The sequence below is a fragment of the Cebus imitator genome, unplaced genomic scaffold, assembly GCF_001604975.1.
Source record: "Cebus imitator isolate Cc_AM_T3 unplaced genomic scaffold, Cebus_imitator-1.0 Scaffold69, whole genome shotgun sequence".
Lineage (NCBI taxonomy): Eukaryota > Metazoa > Chordata > Mammalia > Primates > Cebidae > Cebus > Cebus imitator.
The window spans coordinates 3329427-3348122 of NW_016107384.1; the positions used below are offsets into that span (position 1 = coordinate 3329427).

General features: G+C 39.1%; 1 protein-coding gene across 11 annotated transcripts in view; it reads right to left on the bottom strand.

The window, feature by feature from the left end:
* NKX2-1 (NK2 homeobox 1) overlaps positions 1-18696 on the bottom strand; it is a 48282-nt gene that overhangs the window by 17006 nt on the left and 12580 nt on the right. For 8 of the 11 annotated variants that reach the window (XR_005200738.1, XR_005200737.1, XR_005200732.1 and 5 more), the window contains exon 2: positions 2324-2414. The gene's annotated coding sequence lies outside the window, so the exon portion shown is untranslated. Of the gene's footprint in view, positions 1-2323; positions 2415-2577; positions 2662-9683; positions 9793-18174; positions 18276-18696 lie in introns of those variants that run through there. The other 3 variants (XR_001826001.1, XR_005200733.1, XR_005200734.1) reach the window with 3 other exon arrangements.

Below are 18696 nucleotides of genomic sequence, written 5' to 3' on the forward strand. Positions count from 1 at the left end.
GCTGTCTCTTCAAATCTGGGGACTGGGTCAATGTCGGGCAAATTTTCTGGGTTAATCACACAGAGAGAAGCTAAATGGTAAAATGGAGAGGAAGCCTAGAGAACTCCTGCCTGCTGATGAGCAGCCACACGTGACTGAGAATAGCACTTCCTGAGAAGCCAAGACAAGCTATGGAGAAAAGGTAAATGCACACTTGGATTAGAATCTGAGCAGAGACGGAGAGTGTGCCGGAGAAAGTGAGGGTACACGTGGTGCTAATGTAGCTGCTTCTCCACTCTCATGACAATCTATGAGAATGGCTCCTGGTTTTGCTTTTCAGCCCCCACTTTTGTTAGGAAGGCTTCTAGGAAGTGGCCTTGGAGAAAACTCAGGCCGGCTCCTACACCGATGGCAGCTGTATTTCCCTAGCTATTTCTCACCTCATCCCAACGCTGCTCCTTCCCAGCCACAGCTGTTATCCGAGCACATAGGCCATAGGAAGATTCTTTTTGCTAGATCATCACTAAGCCTCCCGGCTGCCACTGAACTCTGTTTAGCCAAGTTTGAAGACATGGACTGGAAGGCAGATGTGTCATACACAGAACTCATGTCAGTCCTCGTAAAAATCCTTACCTCTCAAAAACTGTCAGTAAAAATAAATGGTTACAACTTCTTATGTCAATAATGTGGCAATATAATTCAAAAATTATAAATGTGTTTTTATCTAGCAATTGTACTTCAAGGAATTAATTCTGCAAGTACACGTACAGAAAAATAAAAAAAACTGTACATATGTTTGCTGAAGTATTATTTGTAAAAGCAAAGGAAATAAAAATAATCTAAATATCTCTCAATATGGTAGTGGTTATATCTATAATAGTATATTATGTAATATCTTTGGCTGCTCTAGAAGAATGAGATACACCCATGTTTAGGGCATGAAACAACAGCCACATACACTGAGGTGAATAAAAACAAGTTTAAAATAGTAACTATGTTGTATGATTTTATTTGTGATTTTAAAAGATGACGTGCTTGCATATGAATTTTTTTAAATCAGTAAAAATAGATGAGAGATTATTATGGTCACCACTGGGGAATGAGATTAAGGAGACTGGAGGAAAAGAGGAGGGAAAAACTTTTAATTTTTTTAACTTTGTATAATTTTTATATTGCTTTGAGAATTAAAAAGTTCACTTGCAGCCCATATGTTATTTCTAAGGTTCCTGTGGTATATAGATTATGTATGAGTTTATGATTTTTTTTTTGAGACAGGGTGTCACTCTGTCACCAAGGCTGCAGTGCAGTGGCACAATCACAGCTCACTGCAGCCTCAACCTCTGAGGCTCAGGAGATCCTCCCACTTCAGACTCCCAAGTAGCTGGGACTACAGGTGTGCACCACCATGCCCAACTAATTTTTTGTAGGGACAGGGTCTTACTATGTTGCCCAAGCTGGCTTTAAACTCCCGGGCTAAAGCAATCTGCCCACCTTGGCCTTCCAAAGTTTTGAGATTACAGGTGTGCATCACTATGCCCAGCCCTAGTGATTTTTTTTTACTTTTTTTTTTTTTTTTTTTTTTTTACGACATGGAGTTTCACTCTTGTCACCCAGGCTGAAGTACAATGGCATAATCTGGGCTCACTGTAACCTCTGCCTTCCGGGTTCAAGCCATTCTCCTGCCTCAGCCTCCTAAGTAGCTGGGATTACAAGCACCTGTCACCATGCCCAGCTAATTTTTGTATTTTTAGTAAAGACAGGGTTTCACCATGTTGGCCAGGCTGATCTCAAACTCCTGATCTCAGGTGATCTGCCCACCCCAGACTCCCAAAGTGCTGGGATTACAGAGGTGAGTCACTGTGCCCAGCCCCTAGTGATGATTTTTTAATCAGAATAGCTATCAATTTAAAAAAACTTTAAAAGGATTCTTCTTGGCTGAGTAAAACATCTATGGTTGACCCTAATTGAGGTTCACAGAACCAACTCCAGCTTTGTGGGCATATATTCAAATCCCGACTCACACAGAAGGTCTAGTATAGTTTTCTGTGATTATAAAAATCAACGTGTTAAGTCTTCAGACTATGATTAGGTTGTCAATAATTTTAGTAACACCCTTGACCATCCACAAACTTCCATCTGTCACTTACCTGAACACATCTTTTAGGGAATGCTTTTTAGTTCTTATGTTGCCTTTCCTGCAAGATGTCTCATACAATGAACTTATTAATCATGAAAAAGTTTTTGTCATATTTTACAAGGTCAGAGATAAGTAAAGAAGAAAAGATGATCCCAAAATATGCAAGTGTCCTGTTGCTAAAGAAAAGACTGCTCAGGGCAGACTTACACAAAGTGGTAGATTCTGATACTGGGTTTTCAAATCCTGATAATTGGAGCCATTCAGTCAGTCTCTGTGCCTGATCCTGAAGAAAAAGAACCTGAGACGAGAAGCAAGAAGATGAGAAAATGTTAAGGCAAGAAAAAGCATTTGGCAGATGCAATTGGCAGTAGACTCAACACACATTCCTGAGGCAAAGCTTTAATGAAGAAGCTCAAATGTGGCAAAAAATTGTTTGGAATATCAATTTCCAGGTCACCTACCTTCTCCAAGACTTTCTGTTGCTAAGATGATGATGTCTATGGTTACTATAATTTAACAAAGTTTTCCAGTATCAAAAAGCTTTAGTAATTTGTCTTTCTGCAATGCAGGAAAAAGAAAGCTGTAGGGCATAGAGTGTGTATTTAATTGCCTTGTTGTATTGCTGCTCTTCTTTCTGGAATAGTATTTTGGGTTTGCAAATGTAGAAAAACTTACATTTTCTTGGTATATAGGCCTGTGATGACAGATCTACCATACAAGTGAATAGATACAAATATCAAGCAAGTTGATAATTCATCTTGCTGTAATTAATTAGGTTGGATTTATGGAAGTGATTTAAGCCTAAAATTCACTAACAACCTCATGAAATTTTCCAAACCAAAGTATACTTTTGGGGCTAGCCTCAAAATCTTTTAGAGCTTCTACTTTACAGCTAAATACTAAAGCACAATAATCATGGGAATAAGGCAAAGGGAGATTAAATGATCAGCAAATAAGGAAGAAACAACATAAGAGAAAAATAGAGAAAGCACTGATATAGCACAATGAGAGCCTTACATGCCTAGTTCACTTACTATCAGACAATTCATCTTCTATAACAATAAAAAATGACTATAGCCTTCCAAGAAAAGTTGCTTTTTTAAAAGTATGTTTGGTAATTTAATTTCAAATAAGATATATTGGTATAATTTGGGGTTTTAAGGCACTAGCCCTCAATATTTATATCTTGGTCTCTAGAAATAAAGTATCTTGACAACTAACATGAAGGCCAATGTATACTGGCCCCAAATATTGGAATGGTATGGATGAAAGTATATATTTAAACTCAGTTATTCAGGTAACTTGCATATAAATATACCAAACCAAAGACTACAGGGTGGGATACTGCTTCAAATTCATTTTAGTACAGATTGTTTTTTCCTTTGAACCACTAATCAACTTTACTATGTGCAGTTTCTACAATGCAAGCCTATTTGCCTCAACATCTTAGCATCATAGCATTCTCTCATCAGAATATTGGTTAGGTTCCCTAGTGTGAATCACTTATCCAGTTGCTTTCCTGATTATTCACATGTTTTTGAGATCTGTGAAATGTAGCAGATAAACAGGTTTATGCTGTGTGCAACTTGGAGGGCAGCCAATGTCTGTCTGCCTATACAGTATGTTTACTCTCCTTCCTCAAATCTCTCTCCCATACAGAGAAGCTGTATTTTAAGACTAAAATCAGTGTAGAATGCAATCCAGTAATGTCACTGCAGAAAACAGCAGGTGCCCATCCACTCATTTGCAGTGATTCTTGCAGTGAAGAAAGTGAATCAATGATTCATCTAATGGACAAAGAAACACCACAGTGAGCATTTGGAAAAATCAAATGAGGGAAAGGAACATTCTCTTATAAAGATGGGCTCTGATTTTGGAAAGCGAAACCTCCCGCACAAAAATCAGGAATTTTGTTGTGTTCTGGTTGTAACTGCAGTAAGCACTGGCATGTTCCCTCTTTCCCTACTTCCTCTGTTTTACTGCTTTTGTGTTGCACTTCTAAAATAAATATCAATAAATCATTGCAGTTAGATACTCTAATATAGACAGAAATGTACTTGACTCCCTACAGTCATTACAATTGGAGGGGACTCTGATTAGGATGCTTTACTTAATTAAGTGATATCGTCTAAAGAGAGTTCTTCCCTCCATTTTCTGTTTAACAGTCTTACAAAACACCAACAGAGGAAATTCATTCTGTTGTTTGCTTTTCTTATTGTAAATGGTTTCTCCTCATTCATATTTTGAAGAAGATGATGTCGTGTTAATGAAATGGCTAATAAGCCAAAGACTGGTTCAGCTACACACAGAATCTTATTCAAATCAGCCCAGGCTGCATAGACTAAAAATGTTTTCTACCCCATCTCAAAAACGTATTTTTAAATTTATTTTTACAGCATCTCTATTCTAAAATTAAGATGATTCAAAATAAAATCTTTTCTGGAAAAAACACATTTTACCTAGTTTATATATGGTTTAGCAGAGACCTTAAAAATCTGTTTCTTTGGGAGAACAGAAGAAAAAGGGCAAAGAATAAGCAATCCTTATGCATTAAATGTTATTTGTGAGGCACTTTGATTTTACTGAAAGAAGTCATTAAATTTGGATTGCCAATACAAATATGATTATATATGTTTTCTAAATAAAATGTTATTATGTTGTAACTGAACTCATCCATTTATTGTTTGTTTACCTAGTGCTCAAACGCATGTTTTATTCATAGATGTCTGGGAGAAAAAAATTTTGCTTGATAATCACACCAAGCATATTTAACAAAAGCGATTCTCCTTTTATTAGTGAACAGGTTTAAGCAGAATGATTTCATTTTTTTTCCCTATTTAGTTAATTCAGACTTGCAGGATCCTTAGCTTACAGCTTTTGTTTCTCCTCCCGCTGCCTTTTATGCCTTTAATGTATGCATGCCTATCCACTGATGGGAAAATATCATTTCCTGAAACTCTTCCTTTTTTCCTTCTTGATTATTCTCTCCGTTGATTCTAGCTTTGGTTAGTGTTCACTAGTTAGTTCTGTCAAATCACTGTATGTACAAGACAGATAAATTGAAGCCAAGCAAATAGTTAATTATCCTGGCGAAAAATGTACTCTTTCCTTAGAGTGGATTAGAATTCTAATTCGTTCATTCCTTTAAATATAAATAATATATTTATATATTTAAAGCAATTAAAAAGTGTATAGAATAGAAACTTATAAAGTGAAGATTTATGAATATCTATGAAATTGTTTTTATTGCCAAAACATTTTAACAAAATATTTGCAACTTTAACAAATTAACAATTGCCTTATATTGAATTTAGCAACTTTATTCCTTTCTATTAAAAAGCAACATTAAATGTAAACACTCTCTTAAATGAACTCAACTAGCTTACAATAGATTGTTTTCACCTTAATGCAATATGCAGCTAAAAGTAATTAATAATCTGTAAAATATAAATGCATGTCTCAAGATATAAAAAGGAATATTCATGAATCACATGCAAGAGGTTCACAATTAATTGCTAAATTATTAAAAGAACGTTTTATAACACAGCTGGAAATCTGAATTATTTGAATTATCTAATTGCTTGGTCATTTATCAAACAAAATAATAGTAAGAATAATACATAATCGCTAAATGAGTTAATATTGTTTGACTCTAGGATTTTGTTTTGTCCTGTTTTAACTGCATATCATCCTGCATTAAAAAAATGTTTCCTTAAGCTGGAAACATTCCGAAGTTACATAATTTTTCTTAACTCCCAAGTTAAGAAAATCATAGAAGAATAGTAAAACAATGTGCCTTCTAGACACGTTAGCCAAAGTTAATTCCAGGGGTTATTCATAACTGCTTTTATTATTTTTAAAAGATGCTCTTTATTAAAAATTAGCCTTACATTAGTTTTAAAGTTTGTTAAATGTTAGTTTTTTTGCCCGTGGTGTTGTAATCTAGATAATTTTACAACCAAAAGCTTAGTTAGCCTACTGTCTAGTAAGCAAATTCCTTTAAAGGTTTTCTTTAAGCTCTTCATTTAAAAAGGTGCCTTTGTCCTGAAACTAAACATATGACACTCCTGTCCCGTAAGAAAATTTTTGAGAAATTGAATAACAACAAGTAAATCCGATAGAGAAGTTTTATTTCATTCCTGCTGTTTACTTATTTTAAAATAATTGTTTAAAGATAAAGAATGTGTCTTTTTTCTTAAGTCTTTAAGCAGAATGAGAACTGTGTCTAATAAAGCACTACTCAAGTTAGAATACCCGCTGAATTATTATCTGGTGGAAGAATGTGAGTTCTATTTTGCCTGAACCAATTATTTTTATCAAATGTCTTTTCTACCTAAATTGTTTGCTTAAGATGTTACAGATCAGCAGAGTTATTGTAATATGCATTTTAGGCCATTATTATTTAAATTCCTCTAAATCGAACTAGATGTAACAGAGGCAATTTCAGGTTATTTGTTGAAACTGCATTTCTTTGGAGCAGTTAACATTTGGAGCTAACGCTTCAATCCTAACAGGCAAATATATATCAAATGTTTAAAATATAAACACAAATATTATTGCCTTTAATAAGCTCTTTAGTAAGAAAAAGATTTACATCCTAACATGGGCTTTTTTCTGTGTTTGTAAGATGAGTGTTCTAAATAAAGTATTTGTCATCAAAGCTGTCTCTGTAAATTAGTAGAAAGAGTAAGTTTTCTAAAGAGAACCTAGCTAAGAGACATCTCTTGCAATGGAAGTAGATCAAATCTGTTCAAAGAAAAGGACAAAGAAAAAAGTTTATTGCTAGCGTGAAGACAGTTTCTTGAAACTTTTTTTTTCTACAGAAACCCAAGTGTTCAAGAAAGAAAATATTTAGCAACAGGCTTTTGGAGGTTGGGAGGAGAAAAACATCTTGTGTGATATAAAGGGAGAAAAAACATACAGACCAAAACAAAATAAATAAACATATATATATATATATATATATATATATATATATATATATATATTTGGCAAGAGATGACTGCAGAGTTCAAAGAGTAAAATATTTCCATCAGCGAGTTGTACCTTATAAATTTAGGAGAATGGATCATCAACTCATTTGGAAGACAATTCTCTTTTTAATAGCAACAGATTCACAGCTAATTTTATCTCTAAAAAGGATACCTGCTAGACATCATAAATTAGCTTTTAAGAGGAAGCAAAACTACTGTCAAGTTGTATATATTTCTGATTCAAGTTAAACATACTTTTAGCAAACTGTCTTATGAATCTGTTTTGAAGCACTTCAGTGGCCCAGAGGGAGCTCTACCTTTAATATAGACAAGGTAACAAAGACTGTCAAAAAAATAAAAATAATAAAAAGATGCAGAGAAAGAAAAAAAGGAAACAAATGTCTATGAGGAACAAATTATGAACTTAACAAAAATATGACAAAAGCAATATAATATTTTTTCCTAGTAGAACAATTCCTGTGTATAATAAATGAAACTAAAGCAAAAGTTTTCTGGGTTGAACTAGGCGTTGAGTCAATTGTAGAAACAGAATAGTGTTAAATATTGCATATTCATTTAAAACATTTATGATGTAGATGTTAATGTAGTTAATTTAGTTCAGTGTCCTGTTAATATGAAAACAGCTATAATGTAGTACTTCATTATTTATATTGTACTAATTAATCATTCATAATATAATGATTTACCCAAGAAAAGCTCAGTTATCTTTCACAAGTACAACAGCCATATGTAAAGCATGTAATAATTCAAATTCATGCCTTTAATATTCTTACAAATAAGTATTTTTCTCAGGTTCAAATACAAATGAAATTAAAACAAAACAAAGTAACTAAGATTATCCCCCTTAAAATGCAAATAGAACAACCTTTGGGGATTTTCAAGATCTTATTTTCATAACAGTAACTTGAAAATAATTATTTGAAAACACAGTTAAAAAGCATCATATATTTTTGATGAGTCAAATATTTATATCCAATCCTTTTTGCATCAAGACTGTGGGAAATGTGTATTATGAAGATCAGATGGTGCACTGATGTGAGAAACGTTGCAAAGCATCCTGTTGATTGGTTCTAATTAACTGCAATGCTCTTGTGTTCTCAGTGTTAACCGGCACACACCACACAATGCCTTTTATTTTGCTTTGAATGGATTTTTACTTAAAAACAGCTGATCTCAGTATCCACAGTATTTTGGGAATTTTTATTTTTGTGAATTTCCCTGCAATGTTTTCTTTTCAATTTTAAAAGACTAATTTGAAAATATTTCTAAATCATAATCAGTTAAATTACCAGCACTCATGTGGTCTTCCACATGTATTTTGCATGTTCTGTAGTGTGTGACTATATTCTCAAACTACATTTCAATTCCTCTTTGAAAGTTAAATATCCGAGCAATGGTTTAAGAAGAAAATTCTGAAAAGCAATTTAGAACACACTGCTAATTTTTTATTTTTATAATCAGGCTGCTATGTAGAACAGAGCAAAAACGTGGGACCATGAGCAAGGAATGAGAAGGATTCCAGAATAAAAGTATTAAACAAAATTCTTTGCACTCACCTTTCTCTGATGATTTAAACTCAAGCAGCTCTGACAGAGAGACGTCATGAATTTTCATCAACTTCAACGTGTCATAAATTTAAAAGCATTTTGATTTGCTCTGGGACCCCTATATGTCTCTGAAGCATAGTAATAGTGCCGGGATGTTCTCTAGGTACAAACTCTATAAACTCCCAGGGCTCTAGAAGATATATTGCTAATGTAAACAGGCCCTTAAGTTGAAAAAAAATTAAAGAACAGGAAGTTTCCAAAGAAATGAAGAATTTAAAATAAGGAGCCTATTTTTAGAAGCAGCACACTTTCTATGATTTTAAGGGTCACAATTGTATCCACACACTAGCTTTTTGAGAACATGCAGTTATTTGTCCTGAGAATTAGAATCATTTTGGACAGGAAAAATCTACAATCTATAAATCACAGCTAAATTATTCATTAGCCTAGTAGACCTTAAAAGTGATTACATAGTCGTCCTTTTGTTCGTGTAAGGATAAAATGTGACTCATGAGCAGTGTTTCAAAATGGATACCAACATCCTTATTCTTTCCAGGAGAAAGGCTAACTGAATAAAGTGGAGTACAGCCAACACAGAGTTTTACCCCACATAATACCTCTAAAGGTTGTCTTCCAAATATTTCTGTCCCTCTTAAAATTGTTAAAAAAAAAAATCATTAAGATAGGGTGAGAAATAAACATTAGGAGAGATTAATAAGTGCAAAGCTGCAAATTATAGAATGATATAAATAAAGTGTCATTACAAATAATTTACACTGTGCCCCTCATTTTACAAGCAAGGAAAAGGAGGCTAAAAGAGCTAAAGTGACTTTCCCAAGGTCGTACAAAGACGATGGTGTGAAGTTAAACTACAGGGAAGTCTCTTGAGTCCTGGTAACACCCTTTCTACAATACTACACGGTCTTTTTTTTATTCAATACAGTAACAAAAATGTCCTCAGATGGGTGTCAGTTATATAATTAAGTAAAACAAAATATAGATGTAAAAGGTATGTGCAGGTCTCACCAAATTAATTGGTCATCTTTACCCAGTGTGAAGTCTTTTTCTTTAAAATGATGTTTCTTTGAAGAATACCTTTATGCCTTCATTCTTGCCAGACTTTGAGGATTTATATCTATTTAATGAAAGTTGGTTCTCTTTAGCACGCTTACATCAAGGAGGCAGGTGAAAACAATCACCATATAGTCTCACTATCACTAGTTTGCCCCCATTTCCATTCCATTCTTCACTCTGCTGACTGCCTGGCCTTTCTAAAATGCACATCTGATTATGTTTGAGTTCTCTCAATGGCTTCCCATCTGCTACATAAGATAAAATCTACACTTCTTAGGCTGGCATTCAAGGATCTTCAAAATGTTCAGCCTGTACCACCCCTTCAGCTTCACTTCTAACACTCTCCTCACATTTTATGTTCTGGCAATGTAAACTAGGCATGATTCCCTGAACATGATATGCCTTCTCGTTGCCCCTGGGCCTTTGTGCATGCTGTTCCTTTCACCTGCAATGCCTGATAAAACCCTGCTCCTTCTTGAAGAGTGAGCTCAAGCACCACCTTTTCTCCTTCTGCCAAACATAAATACTTCTGGGATTTGACAGCACCTTGCACAGACCTCACATTGCTCCACCCATTGCACTGAACTGTGTCTACTTACATGACTATCTCTCCACACACATTATCTTTGAGGTTAAAGACATATCCTTCCCTCCATGCCTGGTACTTTGCCTGGTGTAAGCACTGTTTACTGAATGAGTAAATGAATCAATATAAAAAGACCACCAATTTTGTTTTCTTATAACAAAATATTTAGGCCTTTGGGTGACATCCCCCAGTTCTTTTTTTTATAATGTCTTAAGTGGGTACACGTTGTCAAAAGAATATTTTTACCAACCTCTTTTTAAGGTTTCTATTATATTAACCTTTGCCTACAGTACAATTTTTAAATCACTCTTACTTTATAGTGAGTTGACTTGACTTTGGCATCAAGTTGGTAGTGAAATGTAAGTTGCTATCTTCATGTGAATGAAGAGGAGAATTATTAGGTAAACAGTGGATCACTGTTGTTCTAGATATTGGTAAAGAGAATTGCCTTTTATGGCTCCATTTCTTATTAGGAACACAAGTTAAAGGATAACCTGCAATCCATTAAGACTAAATGCATATTTGGATATAAACATGAAGTGGTATCAGAATTTTCATGCCAAGTGAGTGCTTTAAAAGAGAATTTTTTTAATAGAGGTGGGGTCCCAGGCTGGGGTGCATTGGCTATTCATAGGCTTGATCACAGTGCACTGCAGACTTGAATTCCTAGGCTCAAGCAATCCTCCTGCCTTGACTCAGCCCCCCAAGTGGCTGGGACTACAAGTGTATGCCACCATGACTGGCTGACAAGTTTTCGTTTTAAACTAATGGAACCTAGATTTCAGATTTCTCTTATTTGAGGTTCAATTGCTGTTTGACTCTGTTCAATCTTCTTCCACATCTTGCTGAACAGACACTGCCAATGATGCAAATGTCTTCTAAAGGAGCCTGCTCAGCTGAAGCCAGCGACGCCCTTGACACAAAAACACACACTTTCTGCTTGAAATGATACCCTCATACTGATAAAAGAATTCACATTTAAAATTTAAAAAAATTTGCCAGCATATTCTTCCCCTAGCATGTAGGTAATCTTGAGCCAGGCCCCCAAGTCAATGAAAAGATGCTTCAATTGTTTAGATTAATACAAGGCACAGGGCATCTCAATCTTGAAGCCACTTCCAATCTTATGATTCACCACCGCCCCTCCAACTCCACGCCATTGGCTTCATTGTGCCCCATGGTTATAGCCCCAACTCATGTGTTCACCACAGGACAGCAGTTAGGAGCACAGTAATAGCAGATATTGCTCTTGTGTAATGGGTTTCCCTTGGTCATCAGATCACCTTCCACAGAGCAGCCCTATATGCCATTATCCTTAACAATCAACACTAGTTTTTAAATTCTTTTCTGGTAGATGAAAAGAATTTGCCAATTCCCACTTCTACTCCCTACAGAATGATGGGATTTGTGACTCCCTCATTGCTTCGGAAGACAGTTACCCTTTCAAATCTTAAAGATCTTCAATGGTGAGTGTGTTATGGAAATTTTAATTCTGGAATGTAGAAAGAGGTAAACTCTAAGGATTTTCCAAGTTATTAATTGCTAAAATTCATTTTCTGTTGTAGCTGGGATTTTACGTTTGTTTTAAACAGTACAACATCACCTCACATAGTCTTAATTTATGTAGCTAAGGAAATATAAGAGTCCTCTTACTAACAAAGAATTGGCCCTCTTTTCTGTCATTTTGAATCAAACTGACCTAGAATTTTAGTAATTTTTTGTTTACATAAAAACAAGAAAAATGCTAATAATAATCCGTTATCTTTATATTTTGCATATCAGAAAGGATTGCAACAAGAGAAGTAGTGAAAAATGTTTTCCAAATTCATTGATTCAGAAAATATCTACTGAGCAAATATTATGCGCCAGGAACTATAACAAGGTACTAACAGCAGATTTACAGCAGATAAAGAGATAAAGAATATGGTCATTTACAGGTCTAAATTTAAGAATGTAAAATGTGACCACCTATCAAATCACATAGTCTTGGAATTTCCTTCTGTCTACTTGCTCTCTGCTCCCTTAAAAAAGAAAAACTTTATTCTTATTCATTAGCATACATTTCAACTTTATAACTTAATAAGCAAGAAAAAGTATACCTATGTCTCCAATTTGGGTGAGGCCATTTGAAGTTCTTCATAAACGTATAAAAAGACATGGGCTTTGGTTTTCTTATGGGTCTGAAATGAATCTATTACATTAAAATGACTTTTAGTAATAAGAGCAAGTAAGAATTTGTATTAATAAGCTGATAAAATGGGGGTTTAGGCATATTTGTACGATAAGGTCTTTTTAAATTCACTTGTATAGACATTCCCTCTCATTCCTGCTTAAATGAACTTGAAAGATCATTCACCACTCAGTATTATTTAAATTACAATGCACAAATGTGTCATCTGATTTTTAAATATTTTTCTTCCTTGGTAATGTAGATGACTAATATCTATCTCCATTCTTCAAAGAATATGATAATGTGATAACATAATTTGGGGAAAAATTAGTTTTTTAATATCTCACATCTAAAGACCTCTTGGCATATTAGAAAATATAATATTCTTCCAAAAATACATTTTTCTAGCTTTCCTGACCACTCATACTTCAGTAAATTGTGTCTTTCTTTTCTGTTCAAAAAGTGACACAAGGCTTCTCACACAAGCCAGTCCCCTTCATTGATGAAACCAGCCAACTTTCCATAGTACCTACTAATAAATGTTATGGCTTCACCTTTGGTGATTGTAGTTCATTTTAGATCCTCAAACCACTTCCAATGTAAGAGTATGAGAAAAGAGCCTATCTACCAACAAAAGGAACCCAGGATGTCTTGTCTCAGCCTTACCAGTCTTTTATGTGACATTCTCAGATTTTACATCCTCAAGAACACAATGCTGATATTTGAGAGAGATGTGTTTTGCTTTTATAATGCCCCTGTATGCGAGATACCTGCTTGTTTTAATTTGAGGAAGAAAAAAAAAACTATGTTTATATAATTTCAATTTCACATTATTCTGAAAGTTGAGTACCTAAATCTTATCTGTGTAGTAATAATTCTCTATTACAGTAAAGTGTTAAAAGCCAGAAGTTTGCTCTGCTGGAAAAAAGTGATAGTCCTCCAAATTTCATTAAAAGCTCTTGAGTTTTCCCCTTATTACTATTAGATAAGGAAAACTCTTCCTGATATTTGCTCCCTACTAGTAATGAAAATCCTACTTCTGTTTGTGACAGTTTTCAAAACTGGAACTATCAAGTAATGCACTTAAATTTACTTTCCAAGGAAACTGCATGAGAGTTCCTATGCCTAAGTCACCTCTTATCATTCCCCTCCTTGCCCTTCCCAGAGTGAACTCCCCCAGTGATTAATTCCATCTATGAGATAGCCGATTTAGAAATGGGGGTGACTGGTGGACCTGCCCACTGCCACTAAAGTTTTTCTGGTACCTTTTAGATGCTCCCACAGGATTACATGAGTGATTCACTCCTCTCCTTGTCTTCTGGCAGCTAAATGGGAATATTGGAGAGCTGCCAGAAGGGTAGGTAGCCAACCTGCTTGCCCTTAATTGTGCCTGCCAGCTTTTTAATAGCAGAAGTAGGGTCAAGTAAGTGAAATCACGAACTGAGGAGAGTATTCTGAGAATGCAAAGGCAGTTAATGTCCTTCCAAGCCTCAGATGGCTGGCAACCCTTGGCAGAGTAATCTATGATTTGTGGCACCTGACCCTTCCACTGTGACTGTTATCTGTGTATTCACTAGAAACATATTTACAGAATCTCTCCATTAGCAAAGATGCCTTGTGTGTGATTACCCAATTGTCATGGTCACACTAGGGTTTTGATAGAGTTCCTATTCACAAATGAAAAACTGAACTAAACTGCACACAGGATTGGTTTGAAGCAGGAATCCTCAATCAATAGACGAAGACTTCTGGTGGATCTCAAAGAGATGATTACACCACGGCCTTGCTCCCCTTCCCTCTAAAACCGCATTCCCACCTGCCCACCATCCAGTCTCAAAATAGAAGCTCTCTTCATTTATTCCCTTGAATTCTTAAAGATTCTTAACAAAGTTAAGAGTAACTAGCTACAAGAATGATCTCAAGAGGTGCGTCTGTTTTTAAGCAGACTGCACCTCAAAAAATATTAGAAGAGAGGGCTCCCTGCTTAAACCAGTAACCATAGCTCTGCATTTACATAGTACTTCGTCTCAGCAAAGTACTTCCTTCTCAGTTAAATTTTTTAAGTCAGGAATACAGATAGAGATAGTTGTAGGCTCACTTTCTCCTGATTCTTACACAATTAAGTACAAAAAAAATTTTTAAATATCTTCTTTGAATCAAGTGATCATGAGAGCACCTGTTACTTAAAAGTTTATCGGGTAGTTTAAAAAGTGGTGTCTCCCTCTTCCTCCTTCAAAAACAAATGGCATTGAAGTCCTCTGTTTCTTTTGTTTACATCCTGCAGTTGGCTCGCTCATGAATATTAACTGAGAAAGGTGAAGCAGTAATTTTCGGAATCGAATCAAACTCACTAGGAGCAAATAAGTGGTCCTGAATCAAAATGGAATAAACGATAACCCAGAGTCATTGTCAAGTCTCCCAAATGAAGAGATGTTCTGGGTAAATAAAAGTGACAACGTCGTACCACATAAACAAACGTAGGCGATAGATGCCACAGATCAAGAAATACTACTAAGGTGACCTGACTTGACAGTAATTGCAGGCAGCTTTTGAGAACTGCATCAGGGTTAAACAGCAGAGATCCTGACGACCTGAGCTACCCGCTCCGCGCGCTGCGCTCAGAACCCTGGGCTTTGGGTCGCTGGGGCCCAGCGAGGAGATGAAGTCAAGCCTCCAGCTCTCGGGAGGTGCGAAGGCCGCCAGGCCAGTGAGGACTCAGAGGAAGACCCTGCCGAAAAGAGCGCTTGCCCCTACCCCTGGAGCCGACTCTGCGCAGCAGGGCCGCGGCGCGGGTGGAAGGCTCCCGAGACGCCCGCTGAGGTCGGGCTGACCACGCCGCCTCCTCAGTCCCGGTGTCGCGGGACTGGCGGCCGGCGCCTACTCCGCCGCAGGAAGAAAGACGCCCGACGGGCCCCCACTGCCCGAGCTCACGCGGGGGCCAGTCAGCCAGCCCGCCCAGGCGCGAAAGCTCCACGCGGGGGCGGGACGTCGGAGCCCCATCCGGGACTTGGGCGGGGAACAGCTGGAGCTTGGGCGCCCCTCCAGCTGGGCGTCATCTCCACGCGGTTCTTCCCAAGCGCCACGAATTGCCCCTGTGAAGATGCTCTGGGCACTGTCGAGCAACAGGGGAGAAAAGGAGTTACTTAAATGGGAGAAGGGGGTGGGCATGAGGACTTGGAGGAAACCACACAGAAAAGAAATCCTCATCACTACCCAAACCGTTCCTAAGAAGTCCTAAGGTTGTATGCCTGGAGATTTCACTTTAAAAGCTGGGGGGGGAAATTATTCCACTGCTTTTAATTGAAGTAAACAAAGTGCAACAAATCCTAACTCAAATATGATTGCACTGAGATTAGGGTCTAATTGCTTAGGGTTCAGGTGGAATCTGCGGGCTAAATCCTACAGGGCCAATCTGAATTTCACAATCATTCTGTCAAAAGGAGAGCGATGAGAGCCCACACGCTTCCTAACAAGTCATTTTTAACAGTTACAAGCTTCGCACAAAGACCACACAGGGCGTCTAAGAGATGCAAATCTAATCCCTGGTCATTCTGCAGGCCTTCAACAAAGATGTGCTAAACCCTAATAGAAAAGAAATCAGTTCTCTGTCACCAGCCCCTGGTAAAATCTATTAGAGAATGGACAGAGCCGCATCTACAGCAGTTGCTGCAAAGGTTAAGGACAAGTACAAATAAGAGGGACCCAGTTTTGTTTTCCGTGTGAAATATCGGGAGAAGCTAACCCCCAAAGAGTGACGGGATTCGATCCGTGGCTTCGCATTCATTTGAATGCTAGAAAAAATAAACACACATTAAGACTTTTGAAGGCTCCGTTTCTGAATTCAAGAGAGATGAAACAAATTCGCCCAAAAGATGGAAATCTTTGCCTCGGAAATTATCGGAGAATATTAACAGGGAGGGAGGGGAGCGCGCGGCTCACCGAGGAAGGACGCGGGCCTGGTCCCCCGCTTTGGGGTGGCAGAGTAGGGCTCAGGAGTCGGCCAAGCTGACTTCGCGAGGTGGCGCCTGGGCCTTTCCCGGGAAAGCCCCGACGGAGGAGCCGCGGCCGGGCGGGGACTCAAATGCCGGCGGCCTCTGGCCTGGGGCAGAGCAGAGGGTGCCGAACGGCGGGAAGTCTGGGCTGCCGCCCTCCCACCCAGACCAGCCGGTGCTGGGCCGCGGCCCCTCTCCGCGACCTTGCCCGCCCGCCTCGGGGCCCATGGAGAGGGGTCTGGGCCTCCCAGGCAGGGAAGCGTCTTGATGTGCACCCTGGCGTTCACCAACCAAATGAGGTCCTCGCTCACACAGTCGGTGTCATGCTGGGTATTTAAAGGGTTATGTTGCAGCTAAAATATCTCACAGTGTATGTGACCCTCATAAAAGGGAGGACCCCGGTTGCAAGGCCCTCGAAGTCCCCAAGCAGCCTGGAGAGTGAGGGGTGGGGGGGTCTCCCCCTCCTCTTCACACTGAGCCCCCGGGCAAGCCCAGGCCTCCTCCTGCGCCGGGGTCCCGGGGCTCTGAAACTGTGAGCGCCCTGAGGGGCCGCGCCAGCTGGGCGGGGTGGGGGAGGGAGGAGGGACGGGGAGCTGGGGGCGGCAGCCCCACCAGAACCCGCGGCCTAGCCTGATCGCCGGGAGCCGGGATCCGCCCTCCATCCTGGGAAACGACTCGGTTTAGGGGAGCGGGGTGGGCTCCGAGTTCCAGCAAAACCGCTCCGTCAAGTTCCCAGGCAGCTGGGGCTCCCTCCAAGTGAAGCCTTTATCCGGGCCGCGCTCGCGGAGAATAAAGGGGGCGCTGTCCAACGGCAGGGTCAGAGAAAATCAAGGGGCTCTTTTTCTAAAATGCCCTCCCCAAACTACAGGGAGGAGGGATGGGGCAGGTGTGCAGAAAAAGAGTTTTGTCTGCCTCCACAGAAGTTTCTAGAAGCGATTTTCTTTCCCCTTGGCCGTGCCCTCTGCCCCCAGGTTCTGTTGAATCTGTTCCTCCTCAGGTTGCAGAAGCGGTTGCTGACCAGAGTGAAGGAGCAGGCTGGAGTTCCGCAGGCGAACTCCGGGTCTTGACTCTGGGCTCCACAGCCTTTTAATTTCCTCTGGCAGGACAGTCCCCCTTCTTAAGGCCTGGAAGAAGGGAAGGCAAGCTTTTCTAGGTTTTGCTTCTCAGCTCAGAGGCAGACTGCCATACACACATCTGCTTCCCTCTTATCCCTCTCTATGCCCCTCCAGGGGAGGCATATGCCTTGGGTCCCGGCTGCACTCCCTCCTCCCCATCTACTGACATTAATTGAATTTCTCCAGGCTGCGGCTTCTCTTTGCTTCTAAAATTTTTCTCCCTAGTCCTCTATAGGCTGACCTTGGCTGTTCTCTGGTCCTCTTACTCCCCAACTGGTCTCCCATATGGACCTTACTGGCTTTCATTATTTATTTCTTAGCCCATCCACTTCATCTACTTTTCCTTTTAGTATTGACATTAGGCTAAACAATACCGAATTGCCTATAAAGTAGGACTGTAGCCATGACTGGAATTGGACAAGAAAACAAATAAAACATAGGCATTGAAATAAAGAAATGGAAAATGGGGAAGGATGAAGAAACAGATGAAAAGTAGATAATAAAGTCACACCAGGCTATAAATACAAGAATAAGATTCTCCTACAGATGATCTTGGGGTTCTTATGAGGGTCCCACCCACCTACACTGGGAAGGCAGGAGGGGTCTCCTTGAGAAGGGCAGGCTGAAGTTTCTTCTCCCTGACTGGGATTGCACCTGAAGGCTTAAGCTAGTGAGCACCTGTATATCGTGAGTCCAGGAGGGTATGAAAGGATCAGCACAAATCAAGCACCACTTCTAGAAATAGTCATGTGGGCAATATATCTCTATGGGGCTGTCGGGTGGCTGAAACTTCCTGCCCTGGATCTCTGCTGCTCTTGGGCACCACATTCCTGTCCACCCAATCAAGTCTAGTCTGAGGTTCTGTCCTCAGGCAAGGGAGCCTGTTTCCCTTTCCCCTAGCAGACTAGGTCCTGTGGTCCCAGCATCCATCTCACCTCCTGCCAGTTGTAGGAGTTTTGTCCTCCCAGTCTGCAGAACCAGTGAGCCTGTGGGAGGCCTTACCTCCACTGCCACCCCCACCTCATCCCAGGGCAGATTAGTGCCTCTGAGCCACTCTCAGTTATCCACAAGATGGGTTCTAGAGACGGGAAAAAAATCTAGA